The sequence below is a fragment of the Ovis aries genome, chromosome 1 (assembly GCF_016772045.2).
Source record: "Ovis aries strain OAR_USU_Benz2616 breed Rambouillet chromosome 1, ARS-UI_Ramb_v3.0, whole genome shotgun sequence".
NCBI lineage: Eukaryota > Metazoa > Chordata > Mammalia > Artiodactyla > Bovidae > Ovis > Ovis aries.
The window spans coordinates 107,194,569-107,220,225 of NC_056054.1; the positions used below are offsets into that span (position 1 = coordinate 107,194,569).

General features: G+C 40.7%; 1 long non-coding RNA gene across 3 annotated transcripts in view; it reads right to left on the minus strand.

Annotated features, from left to right (window-relative positions):
* Window positions 1-769: 769 nt before the first annotated feature.
* The window catches only part of LOC121820609 (uncharacterized), a 30,276-nt gene continuing 5,388 nt past the window's right edge, over window positions 770-25,657 (minus strand). The window contains exons 1-4 of one of the 3 annotated variants that reach the window (XR_009597531.1): window positions 22,843-23,005; window positions 21,461-21,551; window positions 17,603-17,782; window positions 2,516-7,503 (exon numbers count right to left, since the gene is read on the minus strand). This is a non-coding gene — a long non-coding RNA (uncharacterized LOC121820609). Of the gene's footprint in view, window positions 1,021-2,515; window positions 7,504-17,602; window positions 17,783-21,460; window positions 21,552-22,842; window positions 23,006-25,657 lie in introns of those variants that run through there. The other 2 variants (XR_006061204.2, XR_006061206.2) reach the window with 2 other exon arrangements.

The window sequence follows — 25,657 nt, forward strand, 5'->3', positions numbered from 1 at the left end:
GTCAGTCTGGGCCAGCTGTCATGTGGCCTCCTTGTGGGTCACAGGCTTTCTGTCTCCTCACCCCTCTGCCCCATGTCTGCTGCCTTTCCCACCTGGGTCTCTTGCTCCTGGAACAGTGTTTCTCAAACTGGTGTGTTTTATAGTCTCAGGATCCTGCAAGAGCTACATTAGAGTGTTTATATTTTATGCTTTCATTTCAATAATAATCTGGTGATTAGTATGTGTATATTTGGGTCCTGCAGGTGCCCACCTTATAACAAAGGCATTTTCAGGGCTGCATTTGCTTTTGTGTTAAGGCACCTTCATGGGGGCACCAGATAATGGCACAGAGCATCGTCCTGATGGGGACCACTGGTTCATGGTTCACATGGAGGAGACAGGTGGGAGGACCGGTCCTGAGGTGGGGCAGGGCAGAGTGACAATAATAACCTGTGGTTTTGATGCCAGCACCGCTCTTTATGCTGTGAGTCTGTTGACTCAGTGACTCTGCTGACAGCTCTATGAGGGAAGGCCTGATGACTTCCCTCTCACAGCTGAGGATATGGAGGCACTGCGAGGTCAAGGCCCTGTTCAAGAGTGTGCAGCTGGTAAGTGTTGTGAGGGTGTGACCCAGGCAGCTCGGCCCCAAAGCCTAATTTCTTGCCCATTATGCTGTAAGACTCAAGTACATTTGCTCAAGGATTAATTCAGCAAAAACCAGTTTGCTGAAAAACAGTTTATAGAAAAATCCATTTTCTAAAAGGGTAAATCACAGGATGAGCAGTTTGATGAATTTGACAAATTTATGAAATATTTATTTCTATCAATTATTGATACATTTACAATGATTTGAATCAGATGTATTACCAGAGCCCATGAAAATTTTGGGGAGCAAAGACTCCAGGAATCTGGCTTCAGATTGCCTCCCTGGCCTCAAACTCCCAGACTCTCTGCCTGTCAGTCTCCTCTTCTCTCTGCCTTGCAGTCTTCCCTCTCAGACTGTCTTGTGAACTGACTTCTCTTTCTATCTCCTGCAGGGAGCTGGGTAGAGAGACATGAAACATTGCTTTAGGTACTGTTAGGAAGAAATGATGAAACTTGCCAGCTAAAATAGCAGAAATCTTTGAAAGCGGTTAGCCATTTCATCCAATATGAATAGCTTTTTTACATATAGTTTAAAAATTTTCTTATAAATGGATACCTTGATAATTTCGATGACTTTATGAATCATCCACCAAATTGGCATCTGGAAAACTGGCCTTCTTCTGCCCCTGAGCATCTCTCCAATAGGCACATTATGTTAAAAAAATTCCTGCTCTGCAGCTGTCAGGGACATGTCTAACTTGTATGCAGAAGTACGGTATTCTATCTTTCTGGCAGCAACTTATAAAAGTTCATTAGTAATAATGTAGTAAATATCCACTATGGGTGCAAATACCCAAGGAACAACTTTCTTGTTCTGTAATTCCAGTAATAAGTAGATCAATATTTATTCAATAGAGATTTTAATAATGGTGTGTTGTTATTTTTTTCAGGTCAATAAAGCAATTTACAGATGTATCAATTGCTACCTGGTTGAGTTTTGGTTAAGATGAAGTTGTCTATTTTGAATTAGTGAAGAAAAAATTTAATAAAATATTGTACAATAAGTGCATGTGAAGTGGCATTCTTTGTGTTAAAGTTAAAAAGTAAATTAACCATATAACCTGATGTGAAGCTACAGTTTTTTCCTCCTGATCCTAGCATGAATGATTTAATTTCACCACCCATCTCATTACACTAGAGTTGTGCTTGTCTTTTCTCCCTCAGACTCTCATAAGAGAAATACATTCTAAGACAGAGAAGTTACAGAAGACTCTGGGATCACCAGACTTCAGAGCATGCTCATGCTATATAAAGTAGATAAAATTCTTATCCATACTATAGAAAGGGTACAAAAATTACATAACCTGTCCAGGGTCACACAGCCAGTGTGTGGTGAAGCCCCCACTGCACTGTAAGTCCCTTGAGGACAGGGGTTTACCTTAGTTTTCATTGGACTTTCCCCTTACCAGCACCTAATGGACACTCTGTCTGAATGTGAGGAGTGAGTGAGGAAATGAAAAGGAAGAGACTGTTCAGAAGAGAGCCCCATATATGCAAGCAGAGGGCAAGTGGGCATGGTGGAATGTGCCAGGGTCCAGCCCCGGTGGATCCAGGGTAATTTGAAGCAGAGACGGTGTTGGTGAGGAGAGACTTATCTATTAGAGATATAAAGAGAGATTAGGAAAGAATAGTATAGTAGGAAAATTAGTGGAGAAAAGAGGCTGAATAACTTGGTTTACACAGGAGACTAATAAAGCTCCAAGACAAAGAGCTTGCACCATCTACATAGGCCACTGGCACCCGCTTGAATAGCGGAGGGTGCCCTGCCTTGGGCTCCCTCTCGCATGGGTCTTAGAAGCCAGGGCAAATAAGTAGACACGGGGAGCCTCTGTGCTCCAGATGGGAATTCAGCCTGAAAGGGAAGAAAAGAATGACATGGGGGAGCCAAGCATTGGTGCCAGACCCAAGACTTTATTTTCAAAAGCAGCTTATATATCCCAAGTTGTACATAAAGAAATAATGGAATATGCAGAGTTATGCAGGGGCAGCAGTCCTGACCCTTATTGAGACCAAGCTTTCCTTTTGCATACGTTCCCATATACAAAAGGTCTCAGGTGGTTTTACATCATCTTCTGGCCAGGGGGCCTGTTAACATTTTTATGGCTCTTTTCCTAGATAAATGTCTATCAACTGGAAAACTCCTTTTCCCTTGAAGTGTTTTTTCTTTAATCTGCATCACCCTCAAAGTACTAAATAAAGTTACATTCCTGTAGAACAAAGGTGCAGTGGGTTATAACAAAGAAAGTACTTAACTCAAACATCTAATGTTGCTAATACCAGGGCTACTACCTGTTTTTTCTACATACTGACTATATCAACAAATAAAAGATATGAAATCTTGGCAGCAAGAATTGGCTCAACAAATGAAACCCTTAATCAGTCCTATTCTAATGATTTTGACTCCTCAGAAGCCCCTACATTCCTAGGATGTTTTAAGCTTTCTGTGCCTCTTGCGGTCAAGAGGCCACAAACAATCACATGCACAAACCTGTCAGGCAGGCTAGAAAGCCATCAGAGGGGTTTTTGGATTGAAACACTCTTATTATGCCCAGGAGACTTATTTTCTAAAAGCTCTAAATTAACTTTTTCCAGAAAAAGTTGGTGGGGGGACAGCCCTCCTGTAATGTCAGAAGAGTAGGTGGAAAGCATAACACATTAAAGCAGGCAGACTCTGGTTTTGGGGTAGATGCTCGAGAAAATCCAGCAAGGCTCCCTTAAGGCCTGACTTGCCTTTGCCGGTTGGGCCCCTTAACCTCATGACCTTTGCCACGGGCGGGACTCCTCATGCCGGCTCCCGGCAGGAATGGGGCAGCTGAACCAATATTACACCTCCTTTTTTATTTTAAAATTTTACTGGAATATATTTGATTTACAGTGTTTATTAGTTTCAGGTGTATAGCAAAGTGGATCAGTTATACATATACATATATCCACTCTTTTTTAGATTATTTCCCATATAGGCCATTACAGAGTGTTGAATAGAGCTCTCTGTGCTATACAATGGGACTTCCCTGGTGGCTCAGATGGTAAAGCATCTGTCTACAATGTGGGAGACCTGGGTTCGATCCCTGAGTTGGGAAGATCCCCTGGAGAAGGAAATGGCAATCCACTCCAGTACTATTGCCTGGAAAATCCCATGGACAGAGGAGCCTGGTAGGTTGCAGTTCATGGGGTCGCAAAGAGTCGGACACAAATGCGTCCTTATTAGTTATGTGTTTTATATATAGTGGAGCTTCTCAGGCAGCTCAGTGGTAAAGAATCCACCTGCCAATGCAGGAGATGCGGGTTCAATCCCTGGGTTGGGAAGATCCCCTTGAAAAGGAAATGGCAACCCACTCCAGTATTCTTGCCTGGAAAATCCCATGGACAGAGGAGCTTGGTGGGTTACAGTTCATGGGGTCACAAAAAGAGTCAGACATGACTTAGCGACTAAACAACAACAATTTTATGTATAGTAGTGTGTATATGTCAATCTCAATCTCCCAACTAATCCCACCTTCTCTCCTCCTGAACTGGTAAGCATAAGTTTGTTTTCTGCACCTGTGTCTCTATTTCTGTGTTGCAAATAAATTCATTTGTACCATGTTTTTAGATTCCACATATAAGCAATATCATATGATGTCTTTCTCTGTCTGACTGCATCTCCCTTTTAACATTAGTTGTTTCTAATCTGTAGCCCTCAGGAAAGTAGGGGACTTGGTATTTTATGATGCCATGGCTTAAAGCTCCCGTAAGGCCTCCCATCCGCTGACCTACCCTGTTTATTTCCTCTGTGTAATCAAGGTGATGCTCTAGGCTGATGTGGGAAAGGTGGTAATGGGTTGTACTGACCACAGGTTCTCACATTGCTCAGAGGAAGGTTGAACTATGGTTTATGTACTCAGAGGTGGTAACCAGCCTTTGAAAGGGCAAGTCTGGAATGCAGCAAAAAATGGGCATCTATCAGCCTAAACATGTGATTAAGTCCCACCCATCCAGGGTGAGAACTAGAGTCTGGAGGGCACGAGCTTTCCAGGACTGGGGGCAGGGTATCCTGAGTTCCTTAGTCCTCACTCCTCAGATCCTTCTCCTCTCCTGCTTGGATCTGATGTCTAATTAAGCCTACTAGGCTCAATGATGTTGGGAAATGGGTGTCTGCCTGCCAGTCCTAAATTGATACCCTGGGTGATGCATTAGCCTCCAATTTCTCGACTTGCAGGTTTGAAGACTATAATCTATAATGAGACTGTGTACATTCACTGAGGTGGGGACTTTTTGATTACATCACATAAACTATTTAAAAATATTTCTCAGTTCCCCTATTTTCCCTGAGATTTCCCAGCCTTGCCCTCCCCTATTCTCTGCTGGCTCATTTTCATCACCTTTCTGGCAGATCACACTCACACCTCCATGGACAGATGTCCTCCAGGTATAAAGTTGCTTTCTTCTCATATGCAGGATTATACTGTCCACACAGGTGAGGTGTCTGCTTCTCAGGCTTAGATTCTTGGAGCTAGGGGCTGGCCCCAGTGTTCTTCTTTGCTCCAGCTCCCTGGGGAGACCCTGGCTCAGTCAGATCACTGTCAGGTTTCTTGTGTTTCCTGGGGTCTCACATCCTAGACTGATATTGCACCAGCCTACTGTGTTAGTAGATGAATGAATCTGGATCTGGGGATGGGCTCTTGGGTGAGAGGGGACAAAAGAGAAACTGAGTTTCAAGGTTGGAGGCACATCCAAGTATTAAGTTATATCCTGCCACTTTCATCTATGTGATACAGCTATGGGAGGTTTCTAACTACAGATCTGGGGAAGAAATCTACTCCCCCTGGCCTACTGGGTTCTGACTCCCAGCCCTGGGGTAAATGGTTGACTTCTTTCTGTGCTTTGTTAAGCCTAGATAATTAAATAATCATGATTTATAGAAATTTTTTATAATTTCACATATACATGAAAATGATATATGACAATTGCATAATGTATATAATATGATGTATATAATAACCATGACATGGGATGGGTTGTGAATATAGTGAAAAAATATGTTTAAGTTCTTGTTTTGTACAAAGGGAAAGCATAATAGTGATTATCTTTAAATGTTGAAGTAAAAATTGAAGTTTAGTAACCAGTAGGATAAAAATACAAGGTGGTATAATTTATAAATTACTAAAGAAGTCTGTGTCAAAGATAGATTGAAGGCAATCCTTATCAAGCTACCAGGGGTATTTTTCGCAGAGCTAGAACAAATAATTTCAAGATTTGGATGGAAATACAAAAAACCTCGAATAGCCAAAGCAATCCTGAGAAAGAAGAATGGAACTGGAGGAATCAACCTGCCTGACTTTAGGCTCTACTACAAAGCCATAGTCATCAATACAGTATTGTACTGGCACAAAGACAGAAATACAGATCAATGGAACAAAATAGAAAGCCCAGAGATAAATCCACGCACCTATGGACACCTTATCTTTGACAAAGGAGGCAAGAATATACAATGGAGAAAAGACAATCTCTTTAACAAGTGGTGCTGGGAAAACTGGTCAACCACTTGTAAAAGAATGAAACTAGAACACTTTCTAACACCATACACAAAGTAAACTCAAGTGGATTAAAGATCTAAATGCAAGACCAGAAACTATAAAACTCTTAGAGAAAAACATAGGCAGAACACTAGCTAACATAAATCACAGCAGGATCCTCTATGACCCACCTCCCAGAGTAATGACAATAAAAACAAAAATAAACAAATGGGACCTAATTAAACTTAACATCTTTTGTACAAAGAAGGAAACTATAGGTAAGGTGAAGAGGCAGCCTTCAGAATGGGAGAAAATAATAGTAAATCGAACAACTGACAAGGAATTAATCTCCAAAATATATAAGCAGCTCATGCAGCTCAATACCAGAAAAATGAACAATCCAATCAAAAACTGGGCCAAAGAACTAAACAGACATTTCTCCAAAGAGGACATACAGATGGCTAATAAACACATGAAAAGATGCTCAATCGCTCATTATTAGAGAAATACAAATCAAAACCACAATGAGGTATCATCTCATGCTGGTCAGAATCAGTTCAGTTCTGTTCAGTCACTCACTTGTTTGACTGTCCATGACTCCATGAACCGCAGTACACCAGGCTTCCCTGTCCTTCAGTATCTCCTGAAGTTTGCCCAAATTCATGTACATTGAGTTGGTGATGCTATCCAACTATCTCATTCTCTGCCACCTGTTCTCCTTTGACTTTAATCTTTCCCAGCATCAGGGTCTTTTCCAACAAGTCAGCTCTTTGCAGCAGGTGGCCTTGGAGCTTCAGATTCAGCATCACTCCTTCCAATGAATATTCAGAGTTGATTTCCTTTAGCATTGACTGATTTGATCTTGCAGCCCAAGGGGCTCTCAAGAGTCTTCTCCAGCACCACAATTTGGAAGCACTAATTCTTCATCACTCAGCCTTCTTTATGGTTCAACTAAAATCTCTATCCGACTCCTGGAAAAATCATAGCTTTGACTCTATGGACTATTGTTGGCAAAGTGATGTCTCTCCTTTTAATATGTTGTCTAGGTTTGTCATAGCTTTCCCCACAAGGAGCAAGTATCTTTTAATGTCATGGCTGCAGTCACCATCCACTGTGATTTTGGAGACCAAGAAAATAAAAATCGGTCACTGTTTCCAGTTTTTCTCCTTCTATTTGCCATGAAGTGATAGAACTGGATGCCATGATGTTAGTTCTTGAATGTTGAATTTTGATCCAATTTTTCATTTTCTCTTTCATTCTCATCAATAGACTCTTTAGTTCCTTTTCACTTTTTGCCACTAGAGAGGTACAATCTGCATATCTGAGGTTGTTGATATTTCCCCCAGCAATCTTAATTTCAGCTTGTGATTCATCTAGTAGGTGCCTACATGTAAAAAAAGGAATACATTTGAATGGATTATATCCCCTTATTAAAGGGCCAAGATTCTAGATTAGGTAAAGTCAGCCGTATGCTATTTATATGATCTAATGACACAGAAAGATTAAAAGAAAGAGAAGGTGAAAAGGTAGACCGGAAAATTATGTTATACCCCTTATCCTTGATTTGGACACCCATCTCAGAAAAATACAATTCTCCTAGTTAGCTTCTTTTTCTCTTTTACCTTTAGCTTCTCCTCTTTTCTTAGATATTTGTGAGGCCTCCTCAGACAACCATTTTGCTTTTTTGCATTTCTTTTTCTTGGGGATGGTCTAGATCACTGCCTCCTGTACAATGTCATGAACCTCCATCCATAGTTCTTCAGCACTCTATCAGAGCTAATCAATCTAATCCCTTATATCTATTTGCCACTTCCACTGTATAATCATAAGGGATTTTATTTAGGTCATAGCTGAGTGGCCTAGTGGCTTCCCCTACTTTCTTCAATTTAAATCTGAATTTGGCAATAAGGAGTTCATGATCTGAGCTACAGTCAGCTCCTGGTCTTGTTTTTGTTGACTGTGTAGAGCTTCTCCATCTTTGGCTGCAAAGAATATAATCAATCTGATTTTGGTGTTGACCATCGGGTGATACCCATGTGTAGAGTCTTGTGTTGTTGAAAGAGGGTGTTTGCTATGACCAGTGTGTTCTCTTGGCAAATTGGCCTGCTTCATTTTGTACTCTAAGGCCAAATTTGCCTGTTACTCCAGGTGTTTCTTGACTTCCTACTTTTCCTATTCCCGTCCCCTATAATGAAAAGGACACCTTTTTTGGGTGTTAAGTCTAGAAGGTCTTGTAGGTCTTCATAGAACCGTTAAACTTCAGTTTCTTCAGCATTACTGGTTGGGGCATAGACTCAGATTCCTGTGATATTGAATGCCTTGGAAACCAACAGAGATCATTCTGTCGTTTTTGAGATTGCATCAAAGGAAGCAATCCCACGTCCAAGAGCGGTGGCTGTGCGGGCATAGGAGGGGCAAGAGGAGCTATTCCATGTTCAAGGTCAGGAGGGCAGCGGTGAGGAGATACCCCTCATCCAAGGTAAGGGGCAGCAGCTGCACTTTGCTGGAGCAGCTGTGAAGAGATACCCCACGTCCATGGTAAGAGAAACCCAAGTAAGACAGTAGGTGTTGTAAGAGGGCATCAGAGGGCAGACACACTGAAACCATAATCACATAAAACTAGTCAATCTAATCACACTAGGACCACAGCCTTGTCTAACTCAGTGAAACTAAGCCATGCTATGTGGGGCCATCCAAGATGAGTGGGTCATGATGGAGAGGTCTGACAGAATGTGGTCCACTGGAGAAGGGAAAGGCAAACCACTTCAGTATTCTTGCCTTGAGAACCCCATGAACAGTATGAAAAGGCAAAATGATAGGATACTGAAAGAGGAACTCCACAGGTCAGTAGGTGCCCAATGTGCTACTGGAGATCAGTGGAGAAGTAACTCCAGAAAGAATGAAGGGATGGAGCCAAAGCAAAAACAATATCCACTTGTGGATGTGACTGGTGATAGAAGCAAGGTCTGATGCTGTAAAGAGCAATATTGCATAGGAACCTGGAATGTTAGATCCATGAATCAAGCAAATTGGAAGTGGTCAAACAGGAGATAGCAAGAGTGAACATCGACATTCTAGGAATCAGTGAGCTAAAATGGACTGGAATGGGTGAATTTAACTCAGATGACCATTATATCTACTACTGCAGGCAGCAATCCCTTAGAAGAAAAGGAGTAGCCATCATGGTCAACAAAAGAGTCCAAAATGCAGTACTTGGATGTGATCTCAAAAACGACAGAATGATCTCTGTTCGTTTCCAAGGCAAACAATTCAATATCACAGGAATCCAAGTCTATGCCCCGACCAGTAATGCTGAAGAAGCTGAAGTTGAACGGTTCAATGAAGACCTACAATACTTTCTAGAATTAACACCCCCCAAAGACGTCCTTTTCATTATAGGGGACTGGAATACAAAAGTAGGAAGTCAGAAACACCTGGAGTAAGAGACAAATTTGGCCTTGGAATATGGAATGAAGTAGGGCAAAGGCTAATAGAGTTTTGCCAAGAGAACGCACTGGTCATAGCAAACACCCACTTCCAACAACACAAGAGAAGACTCTACACATGGACATCACCAGATGGTCAACACCGAAATCAGATTGATCATATTCTTTGCAGCCAAAGATGGAGGTGCTCTATACAGTCAGCAAAAACAAGACCAGGAGCAGACTGTGGCTCAGATCATGAACTCCTTATTGCCAAATTCAGATTTAAACTGGAGAAAGCAGGGAAAACCACTAGACCATTCAGGGTATGACCTAAATCAAATCCCTTGTGATTATACAGTGGAAGTGAGAAATAGATTTAAGGGACTAGATCTGAGAGACAGAGTGCCTGATGCACTATGGACGGAGGTTCATGACATTGTACAGGAGACAGGGATCAAGACCATCCCCATGGAAAAGAAATGCAAAAAAGCAAAATGACTGTCTGGAGAGGCCTTACAAATAGCTGTGAAAAGAAGAGATGTGAAAAGCAAAGGAGAAAAGGAAAGATGTAAGCATCTGAATGCAGAGTTCCAAAGAATAGCAAGGAGAGATAAGAAAGCCTTCCTTAGCAATCAATGCAAAGAAATAGAGGAAAACAACAGAATGGGAAAGACTAGAGATCTTTTCAAGAAAATTAGAGATAACAAGGGAAAATTTCATGCAAAGATGGGCTCGATAAAGGACAGAAATGGTATGGACCTAACAGAAGCAGAAGATTTTAGGAAGAGGTGGCAAGAATACACAGAAGAACTGTACAAAAAGATCTTCACAACCCAGATAATCACGATGGTGTGATCACTCACCTAGAGCCAGACATCCTGGAATGTGAAGTCAAGAGGGCCTTAGAAAGCATCACTACGAACAAAGCTAGTGGAGGTGATGGAATTCCAGTAGAGCTGTTTCAAATCCTGAAAGATGATGCTGTGAAAGTGCTGCACTTGATATGCCAGCAAATTTGGAAAACTCAGCAATGGCCACAGGACTGGAAAAGGTCAATTTTCATTCCAATCCCAAAGAAAGGCAATGCCAAAGATTGCTCAAACTACCACACAATTGCGCTCATGTCATATGCTAGTAAAGTAATGCTCAAAATTCTCCAAGCCAGGCTTCAACAGTGCGTGAACCGTGAACTTCCAGATGTTCCAGCTGGTTTTAGAGAAGGCAGAGGAACCAGAGATCAAATTGTCAACATCTGCTGGATCATGGAAAAGCAAGAGTTCCAGAAAAACATCTATTTCTACTTTATTGACTATGCCAAAGCCTTTGACTGTGTGTATCACAAGAAACTGTGGAAAATTCTGAAAGAGATGGGAAAACCAGACTACCCAACTGGCCTCTTGAGAAACCTATATGCAGCTCAGGAAGCAACAGTTAGAACTGGACATGGAACAACAGACTGGTTCCAAATAGGAAAAGGAGTATGTCAAGGCTGTGTATTGTCACCCTGCTTATTTAACTTATATGCAGAGTACATCATGAGGAATGCTGAACTGGAAGAAGCACAAGCTGGAATCAAGATTGCCAGAAGAAATACCAATAATCTCAGATAAGCAGATGACACCATCCTTATGACAGAAAGTGAAGAGGAACTAATAAGCCTCTTGATGAAAGTGAAAGAGGAGAGTGAAAAAGTTGGCTTAAGGCTCAACATTCAAAAGATGAAGATCATGGCATCTCATCCCATCACTTCATGGGAAATAGATGGGGAAACAGTGGAAACTGTGTCAAACTTTATTTTTTTGGGCTCCAAAATCACTGCAGATGATGATTGCAGCCTTGAAATGAAAAGACACTTACTCCTTGGAAGGAAAGTTGTGACCAACCTAGATAGCATGTAGAAAAGCAGAGCCATTACTTTGCCAACAAAGGTCCGTCTAATCAAGGCTATGGTTTTACCAGTGGTCATGTATGGATGTGAGAGTTGGACTGTGAAGAAAGCTGAGTGCTTAAGAATTGATGCTTTTGAACTATGGTGTTGGAGAAGACTCTTGAAAGTCTCTTGGACTGCAAGGAGATTTAACCAGTCCATTCTAAAGGAGATCAGTCCTGGGTGTTCTTTGGAAGGAATGATGCTAAAGCTGAAACTCCAGTACTTTGGCCCCCTCATGCGAAGAGTTGACTCATTGGAAAATTCTCTGATGGGAGAATTCTCTGATGGGAGGGATTGGGGGCAGGAGGAAAAGGGGACGACCGAGGATGAGATGGCTGGGTGGCATCATGAACTCAATGGAGGTGAGTTTGAATGAAGTCCGGGAGTTGTGATGGACAGGGAGGCCTGGCGTGGTGCAATTTATGGGGTCGCAAAGAGTCAGACACGACTGAGTGACTGAAGTGAACTGAACTGCATTTCAGTTAGGGTCATCTGAGTTAAATTCACCCATTCCAGTCCATTTTAGTTCGCTGATTCCTAAAATGTTGATGTTCACTCTCTCTATCTTCTGTTGACCACTTCCAATTTGCCTTGATTTATTGACCTAACATTTCAGGCTCTTATGCAATATTGTTATTTACAGCATCAGACTTTACTTTCATCACCAGTCACATCCACAACTGGGTGTTGTTTTTGCTTTGGCTTTGTCTCTTCATTTGTTCTGGAGTTATTTCTCCACTGATCTCCCATAGCATATTGGAAAAGATATACCCATTTGAATGCACAGGTCTAAAGAATAGCAAGGAGAGACAAGAAAGCCTTCCTCAGTGATCAATGCAAGGAAATAGAGGAAAATAATATAATAGAAAAGACTAGAGATCTCTTCAAGAAAATTAGAGATACCATCTTTCATGCAAAGATGGGCACAATAAAGGACAGAAATGGTATGGACCTAACAGAAGCAGAAGATACTAAGAAGATGTTGCAAGAATACACAGAAGAACTATACAAAAAAGATCTTCATGACCCAGATAACCATGACGGTGTGATCACTCATCTAGAACCAGACATCCTGGAATGTGAAGTCAAGTGGGCCTTAGGAAGCATCACTATGAACAAAGCTAGTGGAGGTGATGGAATTCCAGTAGAGCTATTTCAAATCCTGAAAGATGATGCTGTGAAAGTGCTGCACTCAATATGCCAGCAAATTTGGAAAACTCAGCAGTGGCCACAGGACTGGAAAAGGTCAGTTTTCATTCCAATCCCAAAGAAAGGCAATGCCAAAGAATGCTCAAACTACCACACAATTTCACTCATCTCACATGCTAGTAAAGTAATGCTCAAAATCCTCCAAGCCAGGCTTCACAGTATATGAACCGTGAACATCCAGATGTTCAAGCTGGTTTAGAAAAGGCAGAGGAACCAGAGATCAAATTGCCAACATCCGTTGGATCATCAAAAAAGCAAGAGAGTTCCAGAAAAATATCTATTTCTGTTTTATTCATTAGACCAAAGCCTTTGACTATGTGGATCATAGTCACAAACTGTGGAAAATTCTGAAAGAGAGGGGAATACCAGACCACCTGACCTGCCTTCTGAGAAATCTGTATGCAGGTCAAGAAGCAACAGTTAGAACTGGACAAGGAACAACAGACTGTTCCAAATCAGGAAAGGAGTACGTCAAGGCTCTGTATTGTCATCCTGCTTATTTAACTGATATGCAGAGTATATCATGTGTGACACTGGGCTGGGATCAAGCTGGACTCAAGACTGCTGGGAGAAATATTAATAACCTCAGATATTTAGATGACACCACTCTTACAGCAGGAAGCAAAGAAGAACTAAAGAGCCTCTTAATGAATGTGAAAGAGGAGAGTGAAAAAGTCGGCTTAAAACTCAACATTCAGAAAACTAAGATCATGGCATCTGGTCCCATAACTTCATGGCAAATAGACGGGGAAACAATGGAAAGAGTGATTTTGGGGGCTCCAAAATCACTGTAGATGGTGACTGCAGCTATGAAATTAAAAGATCCTTGCTCCTTGGAAGAAAAGCTATGACCAACCTAGATAGCATATTCAAAAGCAGAGACATTACTTTGCCAGCAATGGTCCGTCTAGTCAAAGCTATGGTTTTTCCAGTAGTCATGTATGGATGTGAGAGTTGGAGTATAAAAAAAGCTGAGCACGGAAGAATTGTTGCTTTTGAACTGCAGTGTTGGAGAAGACTCTTGAGAGTCTCTTGGACTGCCAAGAGATCCAACCAGTCAATCCTAAAGCAAATCAGTAGTGAATATTCTTTGGAAGGACTGATGCTGAAAGCTGAAGCTCCAATACATTGGCCACCTGATGCAAAGAAGTGACTCATTGGAAAAGACCCTGATGCTGGGAAAGATTGAGGCAGGAGGAGAAGGGGATGACAGAGGATGAGATGGTTGAATGGCATCACTGACTTGATGGACATGAGTTTGAATAAGCTCAGGGAGTTGGTGATGGACAGGAAAGACTGGTGTTCTGCATTCCATGGGGTCTCAAAAAGTTGGACACGATGGAATGACTGAACTGAACTGAAGTTAGCCTCTTAGTGATTGGCAAAATTAAAATTTGGATGAACAGCTATAAAGATCTTTTCTTCCTCTGGAGGGTTCTAAGGTCATTTATCTACACACAGATACATGTGACAGAAAGAAGCAATGTAACACTTATTTTACTAATTCATATTGGGGAGGGGTTAGGGTTAGGGTTAGGGTTAGGGCCTTGAGGTGGACTTTGAATTGTTTTTTGAGAGAGGTTTTTGCACCTTGGGTTCTCACTTGAAGTGCAAGCTTTAGTTAAAAGCCTCAGCCACTTGTAACAGAGACTTTGCACAAGTCATTTGCAACAATACTGAAAGCAGAGTTTCTGCTATTTTTTTGAAATGAACATAAAACCCTTGAAGCCAAAGCTATTGGATAAATATAAAAATCAACAGTCAATAGACCTTAATGAGTGCAGTGAATGAACCTGGTCTCACATGACATTTTGTTTATAAATGAGAAAGTGTAGGAATGACACATGCTGTCTAAAATAATTAAGTCACCTTCAAAGTATAATACATTTCACCATATCAAAAGTAAAGTATATTTTTTCCCTTTACTGTCTTGATATAAAACTCTCAATGGTGGGCTCATAAAAATTATAGGTTTAAATTTTGTTTTAGAGGTAATGTTCTATTATCTTTTCAGATAAAACTTTCAGGTTTGTAGAACAGTTGAATTTATGCCAGTAGTTTAGAACATCTATGTCTGTAATAGAAAGATAACACTACTTTTGCTTGAGCCTAGCACCTGTATTTGCATCAACAAGTGTCGATGATTCAACTTAAAAAATATATATATATATACTAGAAAAATGTCAGTAAAATGATTGCAGTAGTGGCAATAGTGACTACAGGCCAATAAAATGTAGGAATCTTGTACCTTTGGGTTATTTGTTTTCTAAGTATTATAACTCCCCCCCACCCCCAGTCAGTTTCTTCAATATAGGTTTCTTTCATGTTTGGCTAATTTTTTTTCTAGTGTACCATTTTGATTTCATTTAACTGCCTTTTCTGTATAGTTTCTGTTATTCTCCAAGTGCTTGCTACAGGGAAAAAGTAAATATTTTAAATATTAACATCCTTAATTTATAAAAATATAGCTTGCTAGATTGATACTATTTTAGTTTCAATAGCCTGCTTTAATTCTGCTCCTGTCCAGTTCCATCAGCTACTTTATTTTGTTACTGTCATGAATTACAGCTTTATACATTGTGTGCTCATTAACATAGTTACAATTATTGTTTAAGCATTTTTCCTTTATATTGCATAGGAAGCAAAAAGAGGAGCTACATTTCAAAAATACAATAACTCTTATCTTCTATATTTAACAATGCAGTTACTTTTACTGGTGATCTTTATTTCCTCCTATGGCTTCTAGCTGAGCACCAAAGAATTGATGCCTTTGAACTGTGGTGTTGGAGAAGACTCTTGAGAGTCCCTTGGACTGCAAGGAGATCCAACCAGTCCATCCTAAGGGATATCAGTCCTGGGTGTTCTTTGGAAGGACTGATGCTAAAGCTGAAACTTCAATACTTTGGCCACCTCATGCTAAGAGTTGACTCATTGGAAAAGACTCTGATGCTCAGAGGCATTGGGGGCTGGAGGATAAGGGGACGACAGAGAATGAGATGGCTGGGTGGCATCACTGACTTGATGGACATGAGTTTGAGTGAACTCCGGGAGATGGTGATGGACAGGGAGGCCTGGCGTGCTGCGATTCATAGGGTCGCAAAGAGTCGGACACGACTGAGCGACTGAAAGAACTGAAAGAACTGCCTTAATATTTCGTATGGTTACATAGAATTCTACTATATATCAATAACATATCAATCCTCCTTTGTCTGCAAATAATGAACATTTAAGTACTTTTCGTATTTTTTTGTATTTTACATGAGTTTCATTATCTGTCCTAACTTCTGATTTTTAAAAATGTATAGCTAGTTTTACCATGAAAAAAAAATTATTTTTATGTTGTTAACGATATCAAACTTTTCTGGTTTCAGAGGTTTTTGATTATTTGTGTGTTTGTCATACTTAAGTTTTCCTGCTCTTGGATGTTAAAAAAATCATTCCAATATTTTTTCAGTTTTTACATTAAAATTTTTTTGTGTGGTGTATTTTTTATTGTGGAAAAATAAATGTAACATAAATTTATCATCTTAACCAATTTAGGTGTACAGTTCAGTGTCATTAAGTATACTTATAATGTTGTGCAGTCATTAGCACTATCCATTTCCAGACACGTTCAAGTCTTTGTGAAATTTGTTTTTGTATGAAGCATGTTGTGTGACTTCAGTATTTTTTCCTGATGGCTAGCCAATTGTCTCAAAACATTCTTGTGTCTTATCCTGAATTTTTTATGCCTATTTAGGTGCTGATACCATGCTGCTTTAATAATGGTAGTTTCATGGTATGTTTTAATTTCTTTGGAGTAATCTCTTTTTTGTACTTATTTTTTAGAATGTCTTTGAAGAAATGTCTATTTAGTTCTTTGGCCCATTTTTTGATTGGGTCGTTTATTTTTCTGGAATTGAGCTGCATAAGTTGCTTGTATATTTTTGAGATTGGTTGTTTGTCAGTTGCTTCATTTGCTATTATTTTCTCCCATTCAGAAGGCTGTCTTTTCACTTTGCTTGTATTTTCCTTTGTTGTGCAGAAGCTTTTAATTTTAATTAGATCCCATTTGTTTATTTTTGCTTTTATTTCCAGTATTCTGGGAGGAGGATCATAGAGGATCCTGCTGTGATTTATGTCTGAGAGTGTTTTGCCTATATTCTCCTCTAGGAGTTTGGTTCATGTTTGGGAATGCATGTACACCCGTGGTGGATTCATGTCAATGTATGGCAAAACCAATACAGTATTGTAAAGTAAAATGAAGTAAAAAAAAAAATATATATATATATATTCTATCACACACAAAAAATAAAATAAAATAAAAAAAAGAAAAAAAAAACTTTAATGAAAAGAAGAGCAAACCGTTATCTGATCAGCCACTATATGCCAAGTGCTAAATAGGTGACATATGTATTTTTTCATTATACTGCTCCACCTTGAGATAGGTATTATTATTCATATTTCCACAGATGAGGGAGCTGAACCTTCAAGCAAAGGGGAAACATAGTGCCCAGTATAATAGGATGAGTAACTTAAAGCCTGGGATGCAAACCCATATAGTTTTGTTACGCAGAAAGTTAGGCATGAGCAATGAGAGGTGGCCTAGCCAAAAAGGATGCAAGCTGATCTGTAAACCCCACCCTAGACATGCCCAGGAGAGCTCACAGATATGCTATAAAAATAACCACAAAGACTTCTCCAACTCTGGCACATGTGCCCTTGATGCACAGCTGTGTCCTCAAGTAACCTTCAGCAGCCAGGAGCCCATTAAGGTTCATAAATATTCTGTACATACATACATCTGATTATAACAGACTGAATTATGGCAAAAACATGTGCAATAGAGCCTGTTGTTATATAACTTGCAACTGTAAATCAAAACTCTCACCTAGATGAATATGTAAAAGCCCTGTTTTGCATCAGCCCAGACATACCTCTTTTCCTGATTGGCCTTGAGCATATACCCATTTGCATTTTGCACAGGTCAGAACCAGAGGAGAAGAGAGTATATAAAGGGAAGCCAAGCAGGATAAGTCCACTCCTTCAGGGTTGGTTTGCTCCCATGTCTCAGGAGTGTACTCTCTGCTATTTAATAAAAGATCTGTTTGTTTGAGCTGTAAAAAAAAAAAAAAAAAAAAGAATGTCTTTGAATGTTCTTGCTTCTTATATTTTCATATAAAAAACCTTGCTTGTCTGAATTTAAACAAAAATCCTGTTGATGTTTTTTAAAATTAAGATCATATTAAATTTGTAGATTAACTCAAGAGAACTGATTATTTATATTTTAATTTTCCTGTTGAAGAACATGCTTTGTTTTTCCTTTGTTCAGGAATTATTTTGTTATCTTATTGGACCATAAAGAAGGCTGAGGGACAAAAAACTGTCATCTTTGAATTGTGGAGAAGACTCTTGAGAGTCTTTTGGACTGCAAGGAGATCAAGCCAATCAATCCAAAAGGAAGTCAACCTTGAATTTTCATTGGAAGGACTGATACTGAAGTTGATATTGATAGTGATACTTTGGCCACCTAATGTGAAGAGCTGACGGAGTGGAAAAGACTTTGATGCTGGGAAAGACTGAATGCAAAAGGAGAAAGGAGAGGCAGGGAATGAGATGGTTAGATAATATCACCGACTCAATGGACATGAATGTGAGCAAACTCTGGGAGATAGTGAAGGACAGGGAAGCCTGGCATGCTGCAGTCCAGGGGGTTGCAAAGTCAGCCAATACTGAGTGACTGAACAACAACATCATTTGAATTTTATATTTTTTGTCATAAATCTTTCCCACATTTTCTGTTATATTTTTACACAGGCATTTTATTTATGTGGTGCCAAACATCCCATTCTGTTTATTAGTATCATGGATGAGGGCAACAGAGGATGAGATGGTTAGATAGCATCACTGACTCAATGGACATGAATTTGAATGAACTCTGGGAGACAGTGAAGGATGGGGAAGCTTGGTATGTTGCAGTCCATGGGGTCTCAGAGAACTGAACATGACCTAGTAACTGAACAACAACAACATTGATAACAAGCCTATTTATTTTGCTATATTAATTTTATATCCAACTCTTTTCCTGAGTTATTCATATCACATGCAATAATTTTCATATGGGTTCTTTTGGAGTTTTCAAGTAAAAAAGTCAAGAATCTATAAATAATATAAACTCCATCTTTAAAAATTTCATACTTCATTTCTTTCCCTGGCCTAATTGTGTTAACTGTGTTAACTAGTATGTCTAACACTGTAAAATTATAGTGATAGAATGGTAGAATCTGTTCTCTAAACTTTGGTTATAATTAACCTGTGAAATTGTCTATGTCAGCTACTTTCTTAGGAGTACTATTTGATGGTGAAAATTTTAAAAAATAAGGTATTTTATCTGTCCATATTTTCTTTTTATTTTGGAGTTTATTGTTGTTGTTTAGTTGCTAAGTTGTGTCCAACTCTTTGCAACCCAATGGACGGTGGCTCCTCTGCCTATGGGATTTCCCAGGCAAGAATACTGGATTGGGTTGCCATTTCCTTCTCCAGAGGATATTCCTGATGCAGGGGTAGAACCTGCATCTCCTGCATTGGCAGCTGGGTTCTTTACTGCTGAGTATCAAGGAAGCCCTCTTGTGGAGTTACTATTGGCAAATTATTTCTTCCCAGAAAATTATTATTTTTGTCTAGATTTTCAGTAAATTTGTATGATATTGGGCAGAGTATTTTGTTAAACTTCCTTTGTATGTGGTTATTTTGTGATTTTAAATTTTTTCTTTGGTTATTTAGGCTTTAAAATGAAAGTTTTTGAAAGATTGGAGACATTAAATCATACTGGTCAGTGGCAATGATTCAGGGGCTTGATCTCTTTCAGATAGGATATTTCAGAGAAGACCTTTTATTTACCCCAAAGCAATGTTTGGTTTTTTGAACAGGGAACCTACATCTGTATGTCTGTGTGGTCCATGAGCTTCTTGAAGCCTGCTCTTCCTCTCTCTCTCTCATATAAAGAAACTTATTAAACTGTTTCTCATAAGCTACAGAAACAATTCTTTACCATGACAGGGAGATGGAGTTCTAATTTATAGCCAAAATGAGAAAACATTCAATGCTGGAATCTGTATAAAATCCAGGTTGTTTCCAATTTTTTTTTTCCTCACTGCACTTTTGGAACCCACAAAGGATACAGGAAGAGGACCAAATCTGGGAATGACTGAAAGTCTGGGTAATAGGTAAGGTCATTTCCATCTCTCATGTATACCAGCACATCCTGTGAACCCTCCCTTGAGGACACATACAAATATGTGTTCATAAAGTTTTTCCCTTGTAAAGTTTTGAGGAACTAAGAGTAAATATAATGATTTAATGCAGTATGCTTTAATGTTTTAAAACTTGTTCTGTTATAAAAGACAGTTGCATCTGCTTCTCTGAAGGACTTCTGGTTGTTGGGTAACCAATAGCATACAGAGAGCTGCTGAAATCAGAGGTGGTTTCCTGGGCACCCTTTGCCCTGCCACCTACACAGCTCTTAGAGAATGATGACAAACGATATAATGGCAGTACTGTGGAAGTGCTCTGGTAGCACAGAGGAGAGCCAGCCTAAATGTAAACAGCAACTCAAGCTAAAAAAAAAAAGAAACTCATTCAGGTTTCCTGGAACTACTCACTGATCCTTTAAACTCCATGACACTGACCAGAAAATGATAGCATTTGTCAAGCAGAAAAAGAAACAGGAATACGGATAAGAAAAACACTCAGGGGGCAGCTGTTTCCCTATTGAGATAATTTTCGTAGAAACTGGGATGGAAAGAGAAGGCCAGAAGTGGTGAGAGGAACTAATTAAAATAATGCACATTCTGACTTGTCTGGTATAGGGACACAAATTACTTATGTATGTATTATACTTTTCTGTTTTGATAAAAAATTTGCAAGTAAAAGATGAAAAATGGGGTTTTCCTGTTAAATAACTGATACTTTTTTCATGATTCACAGTTTAAAAACAGAAAAGCCTTTCCTCTGGGAATAGAATGGATATCAGTAACACACAGATTACACACTTTCCTATGTTCTCTAGCCCCTTCCACCTCCTCTACAATAATGAACATTGTGGAAACTTCTAGAAAAGTCAGTTCTCCCTCACAAATCAGTAGCATTTATCAGGAGAGGAATCTGAAGCTCAGAGAAGTAAAGCCACTTGTTTTACTGTATATACGAGTTGCCCAAGATTTTCTAGCCAATAATGGGAGAGCCAGAAATTGAGATCCACTGTCTGACTGAAGAGTTCAGTCCTCCTTTCCAACATAAGGAAATTCTGGGGACAAGGACAGGGGCAGGGTCGCCATGTTGAAGCCTGTTTCACATGAGGCAACATCTGCAGTATACCAGCCTCCCTTCATAGAGAGTGTGTAAACAGCTTGAAACCACAGAGATCACCAGCCACAGGCCGCAGGGATCCCAATGCGCCTTCTCTCCTGTGTCTGCAGGTGGCGCTATAGCTCAGCTGTCCTTGAATGATGGGACAATGGAGGGCTGTCCTGGCTTCACACTGACTCTGCATGCTCTCAGTCTGGGAGTAGAAGAAAGAAGGAGTTTGAGGGGTAAATACTGGGTGGAGAGAAGGGCCTCAGGTTGTGGACACTGTACTCCCAAGAAACAGGAAACGGGAAGATAAGACACCACTCTTAAGACTGAAAAACAACAAGAACTTAAGATGGCAGCTGCAGTAGCTGAGTACAGCAGGACAAATATTTGCCTTTTGAAGTTTAATAGTGATTTTCCTATTCTGAGGGGGTGTTACTCACCAAAAATGAGGCTGATTTGGAACATGAAGGTCTAGGTGGAGAATCAGCTGCTGCAGAAAGAACTATGAAAAGTCTCTCGTTGCTTGATGGGCTAAAGGAAAAAAAAAAAAAATATATATATATATACACACACACACACATACATTTTTGATGGTTTGACAGAGATTTACTTTTCATGGACAGAGGAGCCTGGCAAGCTACAGTTCATGGGGTCGCAGAGAGTTGGAAATGACTGAGTGACTTTCACTTTCAAGGAGGAGCCCCATGACACTATTTTTCAAAGTTCTGGAGGTTAGAAGTTCAAGAGTATGATGTTGGTACGTTTGGTTTCTTCTGAGAACTCTCCTCTTGGCTTGCAGATGGCCAGCTTCTTGCTAACTTCTCATATGGTCTTGTGGGCATTTATACCTGATGTCTCTTTGAGTATCCAAATTTCCTCTTCTTTTAAGTACACAGTCATATTGGATTAGCACAAGCTTTAAGGCCTAATTTTCATCTAATTTACTTTAGTACCCTTAAAAGATCAAAAATTTAGGTATAAATCTAACAAAGTAGGTATCAGATCTATATGAGGAAAATTATAGAAGTCTGATGAATTAAAGAAGAACTAAATAAATAGAGAGATATTCCATGTTCATGGATAGGATTCAACATCCCAGGATGTCAGTTCTTCACAATTTGATCTATAGATTCATTGCAATTCCAATTAAAATCCCAGAAAAATACTTTTTGAATATTGATCAACAAATTCTAAAGTTTATTTGGAAAAATAAAAACTCAGAATAACCAACACAATATTGAAAGTGAACAAAGGTGAAAGACTAACACTACTCAACTTTGTGACTTAAATAAAGCTACAGTAATCAAGACAGCACAGTGATGGCAAAACAATACACAAATGGATCAATGAAATTAGACTAGAGAGCCCAGAAATAGTCAGCTTATCTTTGACAAGGAAGCAAAAGCAACACAGTAGAACAATGACAGTCTTCTCCACAAATAGTGCCAGAACAGGGGGGCAGTCCTAAGATGGTGGAGGAATAGGACAGGGAGACCGCTTTCTTCCCCACAAATTCACTGAAGGAGCATTTGAACGCTGAACAAATTCCACAAAACAACTTCCAAATGCTGGCAGAGGGCATCAGGCACCCAGAAAGGCAGCCCATTGTCTTAGAAAGGAGGTAGGACAAAGTATAAAAGATAAAAAGAGAGACAAAAGAGTTAGGGATGGAAACCCATCCTGGGAAGGGAGTCTCAAAAGAGGAGAAGTTCCCAAACACCAGGAAACCCTCTCACCGGCAGGTCTGTGGGGAGTTCTGGAATCTCAGGGGGCAATATAACTGGGAGGAAAAATAAATAAGTAAAACCCACAGATTACATACCTAATGGCAACTCCCAGCAGAAAAGTAGCCCAGATGCTCACATCTGCCACCAGCAAGCAGGGGCTGAACAGAGAGGCATGGGCTGCATTGCTTAGGGTAAGGACCCGGCCTGAATGCCCTGAGGGCAATCTGAGGGAGCTAACGTGAGATAGCAACCCAAACTGTGGGATAGCCACACACACACACACACACACACACACAGAGAGAGAGAGAGAGAGAGAGAGAGAGAGAGAGAGAGAGAGAGAGAGAACTATCCCACGAAAAGCCCTAACCTAAGGCACTGCCGGACTACTCACAGAACAAAGGACTGAACAAACACCAGAGGAGAGCTAGCCGGCAGTGGACTAGCCCATCCCCCGCTGGAGGCAGGGAGACAGGGAAGCAGGCGGGTGGCAGACAGAGGTGGAAAGGGGCAATCTCGGCCCCAGAGACAGCATCCTCTACCAAACTGCGAGCAGGCTCCCAGTTGCTAACCAAGACTTCCTGGGATTCTGGACAGATGACATCCGCTGCGAGGGTTGCAGCCAGAGATCAGCTCCCCAGAAGAGACACACAGTGCGACTGAGACGGTTGCCCACCGTGCACCCAGGAAACCCAGTGGCTGGGATGGGGGAGGTGATAAGAGCCCCCCTCCCCCCATGTGGGGAGAGCACACTTGCCAAGCACCTGGTTGCCTGAGATGCTCGGACCCAGAAAGGGCACAAAACGCAGGCCCAACCATATCTGTGCCTTTGTGGAGTACCTGAGAACCTGAACCTGAGAGGCTAGGATCTGAGAAGTGAACACAACCCAGGGCCTGCTTTAGATAGTTCCCCTGCAGAGTAACCTGGAACCTGAGCAGTGTAGTCTGGGAAGGCACACACACCATGAGTGGGGGCAAACCCAGTGTAACTGAGACACTGAGAGCACTCCTGACACATGCCAGTGATATTTGTTTGCAGTGTTCCTCCCTTCCCACAGCACGACTGAAAAGTGAGCCTAAATAAGTGACCACCTGTGCCCCTTTGTGTCAGGCCAGAAATTAGACACTGAAGAGACCTGCAAAAAGAAGCCAAAATAAACATAGGGAAATGCTTTGGAAGTGACAGGTGCAACAGATTAAAACCCTGTAGTTAGCACCGACTACATTGGAAGGGGCCTATAGATCTTGAGAAGTATAAGCTGGAACAAGAAACTATCTGAAACTGAACTGACCCCACATTGCCTGCAACTGCTCCAGAGAAATTCCTAGATATATTTTTACTATTATCATTTTTTTAAGTTTTAAAACTTTAAAAACATTTTAAGTCCTCTATTACTCCTTTAATTTTCATTTTTATAACCTATTGCTGCTGCTAAGTCACTTAAGTCGTGTCTGACTCTGTGCGACCCCATAGACGGCAGCCCACCGGAATCCCGTCCCTGGGATTCTCCAGGCAAGAACTCTGGAGTGGGTTGCCATTTCCTTCTCCAATGCATGAAAGTAAAAAGTGAAAGTGAAGTTGCTCAGTTATGTCCGACCCTCAGCGACCCCATAGACTGCAGCCTTCTAGGCTCCTCCGTCCATGGGAGTTTCAAGGCAAGAGTACTGGACTGGGGTGCCATTGCCTTCTCTGTATAACCTACTATTCAGTTCAGTTCAGTTCAGTTGCTCAGTCGTGTCCGACTCTTTGTGACCCCATGAATCGCAGCACGCCAGGCCTCCCTGTCCTATACCATCTCCTGGAGTTCACTCAAACTCACGTCCATTGAGTCGGTGATGCCATCCAGCCATCTCATCCTCTGTTGTCCCCTTCTCCTCCTGCCCACAGTCCCTCCCAGCATCAGAGTCTTTTCCAATGAGTCAACTCTTTGCATGAGGTGGCCAAAGTACTGGAGTTTCAGCTTCAGCATCATTCCTTCCAAAGAAATCCCAGGGCTGATCTCCTTTAGGACAGACTGGTTGGATCTCCTTGCAGTCCAAGGGACTCTCAAGAGTCTTCTCCAACACCACAGTTCAAAAGTATCAATTCTTTGGCGCTCAGCTTTCTTCACGTTCCAACTCTCACATCCATACGTGACCACTGGAAAACCATAGCCTTGATTAGATGGACCTTAGTCGGCAAAGTAATGTCTCTGCTTTTCGACAGTATGCTATCTAGGTTGGTCATAACTTTTCTTCCAAGGAGTAACCGTCTTTTGATTTCATGGCTGCGATCACCATCTGCAGTGATTTTGGAGTCCCCCGAAATAAAGTCTGACACTGTTTCCACTGTTTTCCCATCTATTTCCCATGAAGTGATGGGACTGGATGCCATGATCTGCTTTTTCTGAATGTTGAGCTTTAAGCCAACATTTTCACTCTCCACTTTCACTTTCATCAAGAGGCTTTTTAGTTCCTCTTCACTTTCTGCCATAAGGGTGGTGTCTTCTGTATATCTGAGGTTATTGATATTTCCCCCAGCAATCTTGATTCCAGCTTGTGCGTCTTCCAGCCCAGCATTTCTCATGATATACTCTGCATAAAGTCAAACAAGCAGGGTGACAATATACAGCCTTGATGTACTCATTTTCTTATTTGGAACCTGTCTGCTGTTCCATGTTCAGTTCTAACTGTTGCTTCCTGACCTGCATACAGGTTTCTCAAGAAGCAAGTCAGGTGGTTTGGTATTCCCATCTCTTTCAGAATTTTCCACAGTTTATTGTGATCCACACAGTCAAAGGCTTTGGCATAGTCAATAAAGCAGAAATAGATGTTTTCCTGGAACTCTCTTGCTTTTTTGATGATCCAGTGGATGTTGGCAATTTGATCCCTGGTTCCTCTGCCTTTTCTAAAACCAGCTTGAACATCTGGAAC